General features: G+C 37.6%; 1 protein-coding gene across 8 annotated transcripts in view; it reads left to right on the forward strand.

The window, feature by feature from the left end:
* Positions 1-16,888, forward strand: part of LOC145538674 (uncharacterized) — a 736,734-nt gene that overhangs the window by 144,412 nt on the left and 575,434 nt on the right. For all 8 annotated transcript variants that reach the window (XR_014077166.1, XR_014077160.1, XR_014077169.1 and 5 more), the window contains one exon: positions 7,065-7,134. The gene's annotated coding sequence lies outside the window, so the exon portion shown is untranslated. The remainder of the gene's footprint in view (positions 1-7,064; positions 7,135-16,888) is intronic.

Consider the following 16,888-nt stretch of genomic DNA (forward strand, 5'->3'; position numbering starts at 1 on the left):
AAAAGCCTCATTTTGTTTACATCATCTTCTGGCCTGGTGGCCTGCCAACACCTTGTGACTTTCTATTGATAAAGGTTGATCAATCAGAACACTTTTGTATAGGGCACATCAGGAAAGAATTCATCAACAGGAAGTTTTAAGGTAAAACCTGTTTTTGGTAATTTACTCTATGCCTTGAGCTTAACAGAAAAGAATGTAGTTCCATAAAGTCAAAGAACAGCAAGCTGAAATTCAGCTCTAAGTAAGAATCATCAGTTAAATCAACAATTGTCTTATTATTTGTATTAAATCTAAACTTCTACTTATATAAATCTCTAACTATTATGCTTTTATTATATAGGCTAAATACTTTAAGAGTAAAAACATAGTGAGTAAATATAGATTAAGTAACAGTTTCATAAAGCACTATTTCTTATATTTCCCAACAAGCCTTTTTTCCTGCGAAGGGTTTTGTGCCCATAGGGGCTTTCTGTGTGGCGGCTCTCAATGCTGTTTTATTATTAAGGAGCAGTCATGTATATTAGCTCTAAAGGCACAGGCTTATTTATTAAACAAACTAATATGTTAGCAAAAGGAATTTAGATCAGCATACTCTATATCCCAGATAATTTTATTTAGGGTGCTACCATTCAGGGGCCTTGTTGATTTGAGGTTTCAGAATGATCTATTTTAGAAGGGAATCAGGAAAGGCCTTTTGCCTAAGTCATAGAAAATAAGAAGAGGTTGACTATAGTAAACATCAGAAAGACAGATATCTTTAAGGTGAGCGCTGAGGCAGCCTTCCGAGGATCCCTGAGGCCTGAGAAGCCTTGCTCAAATCAGTCCTCTTTCTCACGACCCTGTCATGAGTGGGGATCTCGTGAGCTGGCTCCCGGCACAGAAGGAGAGGGAGCTGTTTTTTCGCGTGTGGGAAAGGGCAAATAAAGATATTTTGGATGTTTTGATTTGAGGATTCAGTGTCATAGCCTAATAGCAATGTCTTATCATTTACCATCTGAACCACCAGGGAAGCCCATAGTTTACCTGAAATGTGGCATTAGTTTGGATAGAAGGCCAGGGTTGGAAATGTAAATTTTCAATAAAACTTATAAGAAAAGGGAACCTTCCAATACTGTTGGTGGGAATGTAAACTTGTGCAGCCACTATGGAGAGCAGTTTGGAGGTTATTTAAAAAACTAAAAATAGAGTTTCTATATGATCTAGCATTCCCACTTCTGGGCATTTATACAGAGAAAACCTTAATTGAAAATGATATGTGCACCCCATGTTTATAGCAGCACTATTTACAATAGCCAAGACATGGAAGCAACCTTCATGTCCATCAACAGATGAATGGATAAAGATGTGGTATATATATGCATATATATGTAGTGTGTATATGTATATATATATATATATGTATATATATACACACACACAATGGAATATTAGTCATGAAATAATGCCATTGGCAGCAACATGAATGGACCTAGAGATTAGCATACTGAGTGAAGTAAATCAGGTAAGTATCTTATGATATCACTTATATGCGGAATCTAAAAAGTGATACAAATGAACTTATTTACAAAGCAGAAATAGACTCACAAACATAGAAAACAAACTTATGGTTATCAAAGGGGATAAAGCTGGGGGAAAGGATAAATTTAGAGTTTGGAATTAACAGGCACCACACTGCTATATATAAAGTGGATGAACAGTAAAGTCCTACTGTATAGCACAGTAAGTACTCAAAATCTTGTACTTCTTTCCTATAATGGAAAAGAATCTAAAAAAGAATACACACACACACATATATATATTTACAATTTTACAGCATATATACATCCATATGAATATATGACGGAATCACTTTGATGTGCACCTGAAACATTGTAAACCAACTATACTTCAATAAAAAATAAATACCATTCACAGAGATGTGATTGTGCGAGTTGGGTTCCTTGTAGTTCTGAAAGGAACATATATTTTAGACCATGAATTAATGTATTTTGTCTATTTTGGGGAACTCTTGTCTATTTTAGGGGCCTGCTATGTTCAGTCAGTTTTAAAATTTGTACACTTCACTGAGATGCAGAAGGGGCAAATAGGGGGTAAAATCTAGCCAGGAGTTATGCTGATCCAGTGTATGCCCGGGGGAGGGGGTAGGGGGTGCCATTTAATAACTCATCCTCCCAGAGGGAACATTCATTAATTTGCAGAAAGGCACTATATGTATCAACATGCCTTGAAAGGGAGCCAGGCTGATATGTGGACAGATTAAGAATGATTATTTAGATTATTTACCAACATGAATGGTAATGTTGGTTATGTGCTCTTTGTAAATGAATTGGCCACCGAGTCCCTGGGAAAACCCTTCTGTCTGAGTTTCAAGATCATCGTTTTCTTCTTCACATGGTCTTCCCTGCTGTCAACACAACCTATGCCTTACTGAAGCATATAAGGTAATAGCACCATTCTAGTATACATAATTGGATGTATACCTAGAAGTGGAATTGCTAGCTATGGCACTTCCATATTCTAGAAGTTTGCTTTTTATTAACAGAAGTTTCTTGAAAAGTCTAGCACTTAAATTGCCATTTTTCCCCCCTTATAACAAAGGCATGATACACGTGTAACTCCTATACTGAGTAATCTGTGTTCAATTCTCTTCTCTGCACCTTCAACTATGCTCTGTCATGTTCCTGGCAGTTAATAATATCTTGGGATATTCCATAACTTTCCAGTCACATACTGTTGCTAAATACTGGTACACGCAGTTAAATACTCCAGACTTCTCACTGTCCCTCCCTTCCCCCCTCCCCTCCCCCTAGTTCAAGCTTGACTGAGCAATTAACAGGGGTAAGGGGTAAGGTCTGCTCTTCCATGTACCTCCCTTCCTGTGCTTAGGTTATGGCTCCCCATGGGTACGAGGAGAAAAAGGCCAAGTGCCTACCTCTTGGTCTTGACTCTCCTTTTCTAGACATTTGCCATAGCGAAGCGTTTCCTTGGCTGCCACCTGCAAGTCTCTATATTTAACCTCGCCTGCAACTGATTAGGTTACTACTTGGGCCCTGTTGAAACTTCTTAGGATTCTTTGGCTTTGTCTTCTGCCCCTAACTGATTGGATCTCAGGTGTCTGTGTTACACAGAATCTGTACATGTTGGTACATGCATATCTTCCCCTGTTGTCTGACGCCTTTGTACTGACAGCTCCTTGGGGCAGGAATTTTTGTCGATCCATTATGTTTGGATTTTATTTGTTTGTATTTTAGACTTCAAGCTTAGCAATTCCCAGTTGTGGAAGCACATCTCATTTCCTTATCTTAGTGCTAAACACTGAAGCAAGCTTTGGCATCGATTCCAGCTTCCCCCTTAGCCTGTGTGCTGTGCTAAGTTGCTTCAGCAGTGTCTGACTCTGTGACCTTTTGGACTATAGCCCACCAGGCTCCTCCTCTGTTTATGGGATTCTCCAAGTAAGAATACTGGAATGGGTTGCCATGCCCTCTCCCAGGAGATCTTCCTGACCCTGGGATAGAACTGGCATCTCTTATGTCTCCTGAATTGGCAGACGGGTTCTTTACCACATAGCGCCACCTGAGAAGCCCCTCCCTTAGCCTGGCCTACCTCTGTTTCATAAATACTGCTTGTGGCTTGGTGCTCCTCCTAGTTTTCCTCCTTCTTCGATAAACCGACTCATAAAAATAAGAGTTAAAAAATGTTTAATTTCCTTTAAAAATTAAAGTGTAAAAAGAAAATAAATGTCACTTGAAATTACATTATCTAAAAATAAATACTATTGCCACTTTTAATGTACATATCTATATTATATATATAAAGCACATACTATTCATATATTTATATATATATCAAATCTGTGTGCTTAGTTTCTCAGTCGTGTCCAACTCTTTGCGACCCCATGGACTGTAGCTCACCAGGGTCCTCTGCTCACGGGATTCTCCAGGCAAGAGTTCTGGAGTGGATTGCCATTTCCTTCTCCAGGGGATCTTCCTGACCCAGGGATCAAACCCAGGTCTCCTGCATTCTCTACCGTCTGAACCACCAAGGAAGCCTATATCAAATATACACATTGGAAATCACGTAATATATGGAGTTTTATATCCTTAATTTTTCACTTAGTATGAATATTTTCCCACATCAGTAAGAAAAAGATCTCTAATGGGCATACTACATTCTGTTCTATTTATCACAATTTAGTTGATAATTTTCCAAATTTATGCATTTATAATAAAATATCTAATATTTATTTAGTACTTACAATGTTTCAGCCACAGCTTTAGTGCTTTATATATATTAACTCCTTTAATTTTTGTAATACACTTTTGCGATCCCCACTTTACAGATGAGAAAACTGAGGCATAGAGAGGTTAATAATGAAAGTCATGAGGTTGTCATTGGAAGCTGGTAAAGTTAATTTGGAACTCAGCTAGTCTGGCTCTAGAACTTGAAGTCCTAATCACTATCCTGTAACTGTCTGACTCACAGTATAATTATCTTTGTGGAAAAAAAAATCTTTATCTGCATTTCTGATAGTTTGTACTAGGAAGATTCCTAGAGATGGAATAACTGGATTAAGAGTTATGCAGGCTTTCAAACTCTTGAAGAATGCTGTCCAGTTTACCCTTTGGAAAGTTTATATCCATTTACATTTACATCGATAATGGGAACAGCTTGCAGGCACACTGACTTCTACCAGTGTAATTTAGTTCCTCTTATATTACCTTGAAGTTATGGTCTCTCTGAGCAGTTAAAATAGCTGAAGGACCAAGGGTCCCCTAAAAACAAAGGAGGTACAATTTTATACAAATGAATCATTTGTGTATATGCCTCAGATAGTACTATAACCTTTTTTATTGATCTTTACACAAGTGACCTTCTTTATGTCATTACTACTATATATATGAGTGTATACTCAGACTGCTTGTGCCCAGGATTTGGGAGTCATTACACCTGTCAAGGGTGCCTTTCAAAATGTAGCCTTATTTTGATAGCTGCTGTCACAAGTGATATTTACGGTTCTTTCTCAAGCTTTCAGGCAGTTGGAAGTCCTTTTATATTAATGATCTTATACTACTCTTTGGTTTAAAAAATAGCACAGTAAAAATATATCCGGCTCACATGTCTTTTTACTTTTCATTTGCTTTATGTGATATGTAGAAAGTGTTACATGTATCTGCATTTCCAGGTAATAATAACCTTTAGTAACCCAGGTTTTATCTCTCTGAGACATAAATTCTCTACTATCATCCTGAATTCAAGGAACGCTAAGACTAGCAGGAAGAAATTCCAATTATTTTTTTAAAAAGAAGCTGAAATTTCCTTGCAAGTATAATAGGGAAGAAAATTTTAGCAATTTCTACAGTGATCTGGACAACTTCAATGGGGAATCTAAATTATTCCTCGTGGTTGGATGAAAATCAATCACCTTTCCTACACTACTTCTTTGATTTGTATTTTATCATCACTATTCTTCAAAAGAATCTTCATAGAATCACATGTTTCATTAGGCTTCATTAAGATTCTATGTCTTTTAGTCACAGGTCCAGCTTAGACTTCAAATGATTTAAAATCTAAGAAGAACGTGCACATGGAGAGGCAGGCAAGAGGCTGGTAACCTGGAGCAAAATAACAAATGCACGTTCAGCTGTGTAATATCTTGAAGCCTGTGCTGCTTGGGATTCTTTTTAGTTTTTATTTTTAAGTGTGACTCTTGGTTGAAGCTTTGTCTTGAACACAATGCTGTTGTTAATAGTGAATGAAATGACTGGAGCTGTGCTGAGGAAAAAAAAGAAGTCAGCTGAAGGATTTAAAGCAGACCACTGCAAACCAAACGTTGCAATTATCTGCAGCTGAAAACAAGTAGCTTTTAATGTGTCCATTTGGCCAAGAAGAGAGGAGAATTATAGACCATTGCTCTTTCCTCTCTCACTCACACTCTGTCTTCTACTTGATATAGTTTATCATCAATAATTTCAGGATGTATTTTGCTTCTTTAAGCTGTTTTATCTGTAGGCTTATGAGGTCACTCATGTGTGAATTCCTTTGTTAGTCATCTCACCTTTTGCCTTGATGATAGAAAATTGATCAGGCCTAAAGTACAAGTTCAATAGACAACCCCCTTGGTCCTTTGTCTAGGAGAATAGCTACCATTGAAGGCCATGAGCAGGTTGCTATTAATATGACAGCCTGCTCTATCTCCCACTGTAATTTATAATGAAATACCTAATCTCCATTATTTTGATCCAAGCAGGCGATCCCATGAAAAAGTCTTTTCATCCAGTTCCCAATGGCTGTTACATGAGAAATGGCAAACCAATAATTTTTGTCAAGTTTTTTAAGCCAACAGAAATGCTTTTCCACTGCTACAGTTTCAAAAGGCACAGATAAAGCTCATTCACTGAGATGAATGAAAAAGCCATCTGGGGTTTTTCTTTTTGACTTCCTTTCCTTTTCTCCATCCTTGTAATCAAATTTGAGCAAAATCAAATGGGGCTTTCTATGAAAGTACCTTTTGTTGATCTGAACGAGCTGGTAATTTACAAAATACCCTTCCTTTGTGAGGAAGGCTAAAGAAAAAAAGAATCAGTAGCTTTTAAAGCTGGGCCTTAGTGGGACTCTAAATGCAATGAAAGCAGTCTGTGTTGAGAGATTGAAATGCATTTCAAAGCCAGGCCTGACTCGGATACAAGGAAGAACAGACCTATGTGCATTTTGTAGGAAGAAAAATGTGAATGGAAAAGGGAGAAAGGGAGAGAAACAGGGGGAAATCTGGATAATACATTAAAGTAACCACAATTTTGGAGATGCATTCGTCTTACTGAAATTGTGTCTATAACCAGTGATGCGGAAGTCGGATATTTGCTCACTCAAGATGCTCAGCAATTTATCCTTTAAAGTTTGGAGCTGCATGGGTTTGTGGAGAAAGTCAGCTGGTGATGTGTGTGATGTTTTTCTCCAACTTTTTCTTCATTGGTTTGGGATCCTTTGGGAAGTACTTCAAGAAAACCTGAAGATGCTAATTTTCAGACAACTAATATTTGCTATTTTTCTCTCCTTTTGCCTGCTAGATTTCCTCGTGGCAGTGATTCTTATTCACCCCTTTGAATTCAGAAGGATGGCATAGATATCTTCAAAATAGTAAGTAATGTGTGATATTTTTTTTCAATTACTGTTAATAGTTAAACATAGTAAAGCTGAAATTCGGTTTTTGGAGGAGTTTGGAATCAGCATGCATGCTTAGAAGGAAAATACGTTTTGTGCAGCATTTGCATTATTTGATGTGAATGACTTTTGGTTCGATTTAACTGTTTATCACAATATTGTGCTGATGAGTGTCTTTTTCACTACTACTTTACTCCGTGTATTCTGTAATAGTTAAGTTTTGTGTGGCATGTAATGTATGCAGTCTTAGCACAACAATTCAAGAAACAATGCACAAAATTGCAGGGAACTGTCTTGGAGATATTATGTATTTCTTTTCTCCATGTACCACACAGTCTTCCTCACACATTCATAGTTCTGACTCCTATCAATCATGCCCTTTCTACTTGTGCTTGAAATAAAATTCTTGTGTAAGCTACATGAGCTTACTTTTTTAAAGTAAATATCCAGAGAGAGAGGCAAGAGTTGTTTTGATATTATAAACTAATCAAACATTTTTAAGGCTCTTTAAGTTACGTTTCATATAATTTAATGAAGCATTATAGTTGAAATGAGCTTTGTTGAGAGAGATTATCCCTTTTTAAGAAAAGTGAAAAGTCTATTTTCAGCTTCCTAAAAATAATGGCATGTGTTGTCTAAAGACATGTTACTTTTGATGAGAGCACAGGTCACAAGTATTTTTTTTAAACATACGTGGAGCTTTGGCATTTTTACATAACTATGGTGCATATTTAAAATATGTAAACACTTTAAATTGGAACAAAGGGCTATGGGGAAGCATCAGTTCTAATGTCTCCCAGATGAACAGTATCTGCATTAGTGCGGGCACTGCCAACTCGAGTGTGACCTGAGAATTCCACATAGGCAACCCTGAGACCTTTCTCTCTGGAGCCAGAAAACAAGTTTAAATGAAACCAAGACCTATGTTGTTTAACCCTTAAGGTAACCAGTTTCTTAGAGACGCTGAAATGGGGAATAGGACCCTGAAGGTTTCACAGAGGTCTCTATGAGGGCCAAACACTTTCCCCTTCTAACTATTCCTCATAGCAAATCTAAATTCCTGCAAGTTTGTATTTAAGATGAAATCTGTTTTCTATGCTTTTGCTGCTTTGGGTCTCTTTTCCAACTTCCTACTCATTTATCTTTGCCTGTGGTTTTGAGCCATTTGCTGCCTCCTAATGCCTAACTGTAAAATAGCACACATGGCAGACTGCCAAGAAGGTGGCAGTGGGTATTGGCTTGTATTGGAATTGAAGTTCCAAGGTTGTTGTTACCCATAATTTACAACAGTTGCTACAAAACAGATGATTAAAACCTGAGGGGTGGGAGGGAGGGAGAAGAGTAAAACTAATTGCCACACTTTTTCGTGCATCTAAGTGGTTTTTTCCTGTGAAAGCGAGTTGAATTGTTGTGCCATCTACGTGGACACAATAATGTTCTAGACATTCTGTACTGTACCATTGTAATCACTGCCTGTGATCTCAGACTGATAGAGAAGCTCAACATAAAAGAACGTTTGTTTGAAAGATGTATTTAATGGTAACAGTTACACAGATTTTTCTCATAATATTGATTTCATTCCTTTTTCTAAAAATTAAACTTGTTTGGTAAAGATTGTTGCTAGTTCTTAAAGAATAAGTTTATTATTTAGATGTCATTTTAGTCTTATTGCTAAGCCAAATTGGTACCTGAACAATAATACTTTGTCTTTTACTTACTAATTTCATGTCTAGTCAATCTTGTAAGCATTTTGCAAAATTGCTCTTCTATGTTATTTTTAAGTACTTGGGGTAAGAGCTAGAGGTAATTTGTTTTGGTGTAGTTGTAAAGAATGACGGTGAAGACTTGCTAAGGCATACGTAATCCAGTCTGAAAATCAGCTAAAGTTCCTGCTTGCTTGGTGTGTCAAGGACTGCCTGCTCTAGAGCTCTTGCTAGTGGAGAAATGAGTGTTTCCTCTTTCCCTCAATGTAGCTATAAACAGTGTTCTGTAAACACCTGGATTTGGGGAAATTGGAGAGCATGGTATTTCCCAGCTAACCACCGGGGCAAGGGGAAACTTCTCAAGTCTTTTGCTTACAGCCAGCCTTCTGCTCCTGGATATAACAACTGATATGCCGTATGCTGTACTATTTGCTAAGCCAAAACAAAACCAAAGGCAAACAAGGGAAAACCCACTTCTGGAAAGTTTAGAAACCTTGGTCTTTGTGGTGTCTTCGGAAGTTATCAGAGGAAAGGAAAAGGGCACACATTTGTCAACTCTGAAGCACTTGAGATTTATTTTAAAGTTCTGTCTTCTTTTGTGTAAAATTAAAACTTCCTTGGGTTTTGCACTAGGAACTGGGTGCTACCTTTCCATTGTAGTGATGGTATTGAGGTTTTGATGCTTTCATGAACTAGCAATAAATTTCAAAGGTGGAGATGAGGCTTGTATAGCTCTAGTCTTTCCAGGGTGGCTGTGTCATTGGAAGCTATTATCTTCAGCAGAATCAAATAAATGTGCCTGTGACTTGATGTCCTGACAAGCTACGGATTGCCTAAGTAAACAAGTGTGTTAAGCACTCACCTTCTGTAGTGCTGAGAATGCAGGAAAGTGATTGGCTGGGTTTTAATTCCAGTTTTGTATTGATGATGAACTGATCACTGGCATCTTTGGGCCTTGCTTCTCTCAGGTGTGACAGCAATGTTATCTGTTGCTTGTTTCTTTTCTTGCCTCCTATGGATGGGGCAGGCTTTTTGGCGTGATTGTGACGGTTGGGTCTGATCAGCTTAGTTGGTAGTGATGCAATGATAAAGAAGATAAAGCCAAGTTTCCACAGACGATACCTCATTGCGAATCCCAGATGGGAGCCAATGCTAGATAATAAAAGGGACAAGGCAAGACAGTTTGGGACAGGTTTTAATCAATGCCATGGTCACTCCAAGTATTGGTCATACAACATTATGAAATTGTAAGCAGGGCAGCAGCATTTAACGTGGAAGAAGATGCTCCAATTCCCTTAATGTCCTAAAATTCACTATGGGGATCTGGGGAGGATAATAGAAATTCTTTAATACCACTTTTTACAAGGGCTTTGCTGCAGATTGAAATACAACAGAATAGATATAGGATGAGTAAATAATTATGAGTAGAAAAAATAAAATTTAGTTTAAGACTCAGAAAGAAAAATACAACACATCTGAAGACTACATTTCAATTTTTTTTTTGAGTCGTGGGCTTGGTTCAGGGTTTTCAGCAGCTACAGCAAAAATGGGAAAAAAACATCATTAAAAAAGTAACTTCTATATAGTATTTTGTACTTTTTAGCCCTAATGCTCCTGAAAACCTCAAAGCCTGCTATCATTACCCCCATTTTATAGTGGAGATACTGAAGGATCAGAAAGATGCAGTAACTGGACTCTGTTAATATAGGCAGTATGTGACTATGTGGATTAAGTCCCGGTCTGGTTTTTTTTGCTCTTTCTTTTTTAAGTTATGAAAGTATATTAACACATTTACCTGAGACTTGGAAAATACAGAACAAAGTTAGATATACTATATAATACAATTATTTCTTAAGCAGATAAATTAAGATTTTTAGTTGATGTTTCAACATCAAACTCTCAAAAATTAATAGAATGAATATACAGAAAACTAGAAGGATATAGTGGACCTGAAAATCACCTGAACCAGTTCAACATAGTTAAGATTTGTACAATTTCTCTCTGATTCCTATACCTTGGCCTTCTTGGGAGTAACACAGATATTAGCTGACCCTGCTGTCTCTGGCACATGCACAACCTCTTTCTGGTTTTGTCCAAGGTCAACCCACAGTCACAGATATCAGCTTTTCCATATGTTCACCAATAGAACCCTCTTTCACAGAAGAGTGAGTGAGCAGTGAAGATTTTACTGAGGGAGAGATGAGGGGGTTTATATGTATATCTCACGTCAAACCACTTGAACATTCTGGTCTGCAAAGTGCTTTCTTAGTTTGCCAACACTGAAGGTTCCTCTCCGGCCCTTCCCTCATGCTTTACCCAGCTTCGCTAGCTCTTCTATCCCTGGCTCCCCGCTTCTCTCTCCATCTTTAAATTACTCATACCTCTGTCATGCAGGAGCACTTTGACTCGCCCAGCTCCTAAAACTAAACATGCATATCTAAGCCCAGTGATCTGCTTAGCACACCCTCAAAGTCTTCCTGGTAGTAGTTCTTATCCTACTTAATAATCTTGAGAATTATGCAGCAATTGAAAAAAAAATACCATTACACGTTTTCCATGAGGAAAAAAATACCGGTGTCTTAGCTTGTCAGGCACTTAGTTATGAAAAACAGTATTTTTCAGTGGGACTTCTTGGAGGATGCAGAGGACAGTCTCCATGATACTAGGACATAAGAGGGATTTCATGCACATTTGCTTGTTGCTGCCCATGGGGATGAGTCCAGGGTGCTAAAGCAAAACTCAGACCTTGCTAATCTGTATGGAACTTGGAACAGAAAGTTAAGGATGGAGGAAAAGACGATATTAAGAATGAGAAAAGAAATAGAAGAGGGAGAAATAACTTGTTTAGTAATATGATGCTGGGCATGAATTTGAGTCTCTGTTTTTAGTTGTGTATTGTAAATTCTACTGTATACTTCAATAGAAACTATATTCTTAATTTGCACATTAAATGATCAATGCAGAATCTACTTAAATGATAATAGAAAGTTAATTCCTAGAAAGAGGGCACTGACACCAAAACCAAACCCGGAGCTTTAACACCACAAGGGTATAGACCTGAGATAATACATGAAATCACATGATTAGGTACAAGGGCTTTTATCAGTTTGGCCTCTTAGAAAATTTGAAGGAAGTAGTGCATGTACTAACTATAATGGCTCAACACATGTAATTTGTTTGGAGTTTGGGGCGTGGAGTGAGAATTGAGAAACACTTTACAAACCCTTTTGAAAAACCAGGTTTAGAAAGCTTTCAGGAGTATTTTGCCTACACACTCTTATACTTTCTGCATAGGTTTTCTTTTAAGTTGGTTAGGTCTTTACTTCTGCTTTTTGGCTTAAGCAATTGATGTTATAAAGTTCTTGGAGCCTTGAACTTGACTGTCAACAGTGTAACTCTTAGGTGAAGGTGTCCAATCTGATAGCCATTCAAGATTGCCTATGTTGCCATAGTGTAACGAGTATGTCCTTCAAAGAGGAAACTGGAGGCTAAAAGGAATCCTTTTGATTTTCATAGACTCCTTTTAAAGTGCTCTAAAACCAAGAGCAAGATTGTAGTTTTTTTCTTACAATAAGGCAGTTATAAAAACAGATTTAATAATGTTTAATTTCCTTCATTGAAAGCTTTCTTAACATATATAAGCTAACTCAGTGAGGGTAAATACATAGGCAAAGTGACAAAAATGTACTGTGAAAAAAATAGCCCAAAGTTATTTTCACTTTGTTTCAAAAACTGAAGGAAGGGCAAAGCACTTTATCCTATAGTTTAGCAATTCTAACATTTCTAAGATAGGGGCAGCAGGATACAGTGAAATAAAGATGTGAGCAGAAGGAATGTTAAGACTCCTCTAGTTTCTGCTGTGCAGAAAATTTGAAGTCAGCTCTGGCTTATGCCTGAATTCAGTGAATTTCTCTTGTTTGCTTGGGAATCCAGATCTGGAAAGAAGGCCTCTCTTCTCAACCATGCTTGGATGACTTCCCCAAAGCAACTCAGAAAATTTTTCTTTGTTTGGACTTCCATGTATAACCAAGGACATGGTCACTTGCATTTATTCATAGAAAATTCCAAAACGGACAAGTTACTTTTCTGGCCTCCCAAAAAAGAAATGTCTAGCTGTCCACAGGGATAGCACAATCCATGATCAATGCAGTGAAAATAAGAAAAATGAAAGGGGGGGTTAGAAGTGTGAACAGAGGTTAGAGGACAGAGGATGAGGGAAAGAAAGGGAAAATGCCCCAAATATTCAGAGATCAAAAACACTCAAGCTCTTTATAACCAAAAGTTGCACAAGTTTTGAGCTGTACTCAGCCTTAAAGAGCTTCTAACCCTGGGGTTGTCAACTGGGAGGATGAGCAATAGGAAGGGAAATGTGACTTCAACCCACTATGGGCAGCAGGACCTTCCAGTGGCTGTATACTGTTTCAAAAAGCCTATGAATACATTTAATATTATAGTATAATTTTACATTTGGAAAATTCAACAAGTGCTATTATTTTAATAGTTTAAACACCAGAAACTAATGCTCCACATGATCATCTTGTGCATGATCATCTGATGCAAATGTACAATCATGCTCAAGCTGCAAAAACCTGTGGGTGAAAGGTGGGCAGCTGTGTCAGAATGTGTTTGGTATCGAGGGGCCATTGGATTTTATGTTCTAATAAAAAAGAGGGTACAGGATAAAACAGGCTAAGAAATACTTACCTAGCCAAGAAGAGCAGACTTGGGAGGTATTCTCCATTCAACAAATATTATTGAGCACTCTACTGGGTTTAACATTCAGTTGAGGGTGTCTTTGCAGACATTGGGATCTATAAAAATGGAGCTCAAGCTGAGTTTTGGGCTCAAGACAAAAACTTGGGACCATCTTAGAACTGAAGTGTCAAGTATGTTAAGGACTGAGAACAGCACACTGTATTTAGCAAGAAAGAGATTGTGATTGACTTTGCAAAAGCATTTTGGGTAGAGGGATGATGTGGAAACCAGATCGTGGTAGGCTAAGAAGAGGGTAGGAAGTGTGAGAGAGGAGACTGCATCCATTCCATGGGCAGTTATTTCAGGCAGCTTCACTAGGAAAGTGTTTGAGTCAAAGGGTTTTAGGTCAAAGTTAGAGGCGAGCTTGAGCATTAAGGGAGGGTTTAAAAAAATTTTTTTAAAGAAAATAGGCTGATCAAATGTGACTCAGAAGGAAAGAGGGTGTTGAATCTGAGTGCACCTAGAAATAATCACATTCAGCATGCCCTATTTACTGATGAAGAAACTTGCTTCTTGAATTAAGGGAAAGTGTTTTAGATAGGAGATAAGTAAATGCAAAGTATTCAATATATATAGCTAACCAAATATTAATTCACTAAAAGTTCATTGAAAATACATTATGAGATGGAATGTAAAATAAAGAATGCACAGTTCTTGCTCTAAGAAAGTTTGCAAGGTAGGCCAATCACTAATCACAATCAATAATCACTAATCACTAATCACTAATCACTAATCAATAAGGCCAATCACTAATCACAATAATAGGCTGGAAATATGAGGACCCACCAAAGTAGTGTAAATAGTCCTACATGGATTAAAATATCAAAGATCAAAAGTTATTCACCCCTGTGGGATCAAGAAAAGTATTATGGAGAAAGTGGACCTTGAAAGGATGAAAGATTACAACAGAAGGAGTTTGGGAACCAAACACAAAGAATGTGAAAGGCCATGTTAGCTTTCGGGTTATACAATAGTCTCAAAAGATTATGGAAGGCACACTGGACTTTTACTGTGGGGTGCTGGATTCCAAATTCATATGTATGGTTCAATTCTGTGAGCAATTGGAAAGTTTTCGTGTGAGATAAGAATGTGTTCCACAGATCTACATTAGGAAAATTAACTTGGCAACCACACCTGGAAATGTTTGGAGTAGGTTGAAAGTAAGGAAGCTGGTTAAGAAACTTGTGAAATAGACCTGGTAAGAGGGAACTAGAGTCTGAATCAGAGTAGTGACAGAAGGAATGGAATGAAACAGAATTAACTCACTCATTAAGTCAACAGATGTTTACTTCGTGCTTACTATGTGTTAGGCAGATGTAGAGTCTTTAATCTCCAGGAGCTCTCAGCCAAATGTGTGATGTGAATAAGTTCTATAAGAGACAAATAAACTCAACAGTAAGAGATTACACAGGAGGGAGAGATATGTGTATAGAGGAAACCAGAAACCAAGGGAGCAGACTTTCAAGAAAGAAAGAGGGCTATAACCAAAGGCAAAGAGGAAAAGGAGTCCTGAAATGATTCAGGATTGCTGGTTTTTCAACATGGAAGATGTTAGTGATGTTAACAGCAGCAATTTCATTGAAGCAGAACTGTTATAGATTGAAGATTGATTGGGAGGTGAGGAATTGAGGACAGGAGAAACATTTTAGAGATAAACATATGGTAGCTGCTGAGGTCAAGGTAATAGAGAATAAGAGAAAAGAGTGATTCTATGATTTTAAGTCTCAGGGAATGATGGCATCACTTGGCAAAATAGAGAAGTCAGGAGAAAGACTTTATTTTAAGGGACCTTTGGTTTTGCCCTTGATTGAATTTGAAATATGAATAGACATTTAGCCTATGGTTTGAAAAAAGGATAAAAAACTGTAAGTAATGTTAGGGCTACATACAGCTAGTTTTGATTTGTATAAAACAGGCAGTTGAAGCCAAAGTCATAGAAAATACAGTTGACCTTTGAACTCTATGGGTTTGAACTGCACAAGTTCACTTACATGCAGTTATTTTTCAATAGTAAACACTACAGACCACATGGTTGTTGGTTAAATCTGTAGATATAGAGGGACCATGCATGTGGAGGGCCAACTATAAATTACATGTAAATTATACACACATACCTTTCCCTCGCCCACCACCAGATGCTCAAAGGTCAACTGTAAAATTATAGAAGGAGAAAAGAGTATGGAGGACAGGAGAAAGGGATGAGAAAGAAGATTAGAAGCCAGTGAAGCTGACTAAAAAGAAGTGGTTAGATAAGCAAAGGAAACCACAAGGGTGAATTATGGCAGCCAAAGAGAGCTTAACTTTGACGGTTGTTTAATCTTGGTTAGAACGTTATTTACTCTAAAGCAGAATAAGTACCAAGCAAATGCCATTGATTTTTGAGAGCTAAGAATTTTTGGTTTTCTTGGGAACCATTTTCTCCCAATTGGGAATAGCTGTTTTAGTAGATTGATAGAAAAAAAAAAAAAAAATAGAAACTGAGTTGTGAAGGGTTAAGGTGTGAGTGGGTTTTCTTTTTAATTTTTGCAGGGAAAGTGAGAGAAGAACTTAATTTGTGATTGTGGCAAGGCTGAGAGGAAAACTGAGGAAGTTTATATGTGTAACTATGTGCAGAGAGAAATAGAGCTAGCAGGGGTGAGAACTGAAAGAAAAAGGGGATAATTGATGAAGAAAGTTTGGGTAGAACAACCACACGATTTATCTGCTATCTTGGTATTTCTATCAGAATTTAATGAGGTAATGAATATGAAATATCTGATAAATTAGTAGGTTTGTAACAAATGTGATCTGTTGGTAATTTGGAGTCAAGTGGAATGAAGAAAACAGTCATTGAGCATCTGCTCTACACCAAACCCATGTTATTTTTTTTTTTAATTTATTTTTAATTGAAGGGTAATTGCTTTACAGTATTGTGTTGATTTCTACCAAGCATCAACATGAATCAGCCATAGGTTTACCCATGTCCCCTCCCTCTTGAACATCCCTCCACCCTCCCTCTGCCTCCCACCCCTCTAGGTTGTTATCGAGCCCCAGTTTCAGTTCCCTAAGTCATACAGCAAATCCCCGTTGGCTATCTGTTTTACATATGGTAATGTATGTCTCCGTATTACTCTCTCCATACATCCCACCCTCTCTTTCCTCCCCTCTATGCAGCCGCATCCATAAGTCTGTTCTTAACATTTGTGTCTCCATTACTGCTCTGCAAATATGTTCACCAGTACCATATTTCTAGATTCCTTGTATACGCATTAGTATACAATGTTTGTTTTTCT

Source organism: Giraffa tippelskirchi, chromosome 2 (genome assembly GCF_054371585.1).
Source record: "Giraffa tippelskirchi isolate mGirTip1 chromosome 2, T2T-mGirTip1v1.2.pri, whole genome shotgun sequence".
In the NCBI taxonomy this organism is placed as follows: Eukaryota; Metazoa; Chordata; class Mammalia; order Artiodactyla; family Giraffidae; genus Giraffa; species Giraffa tippelskirchi.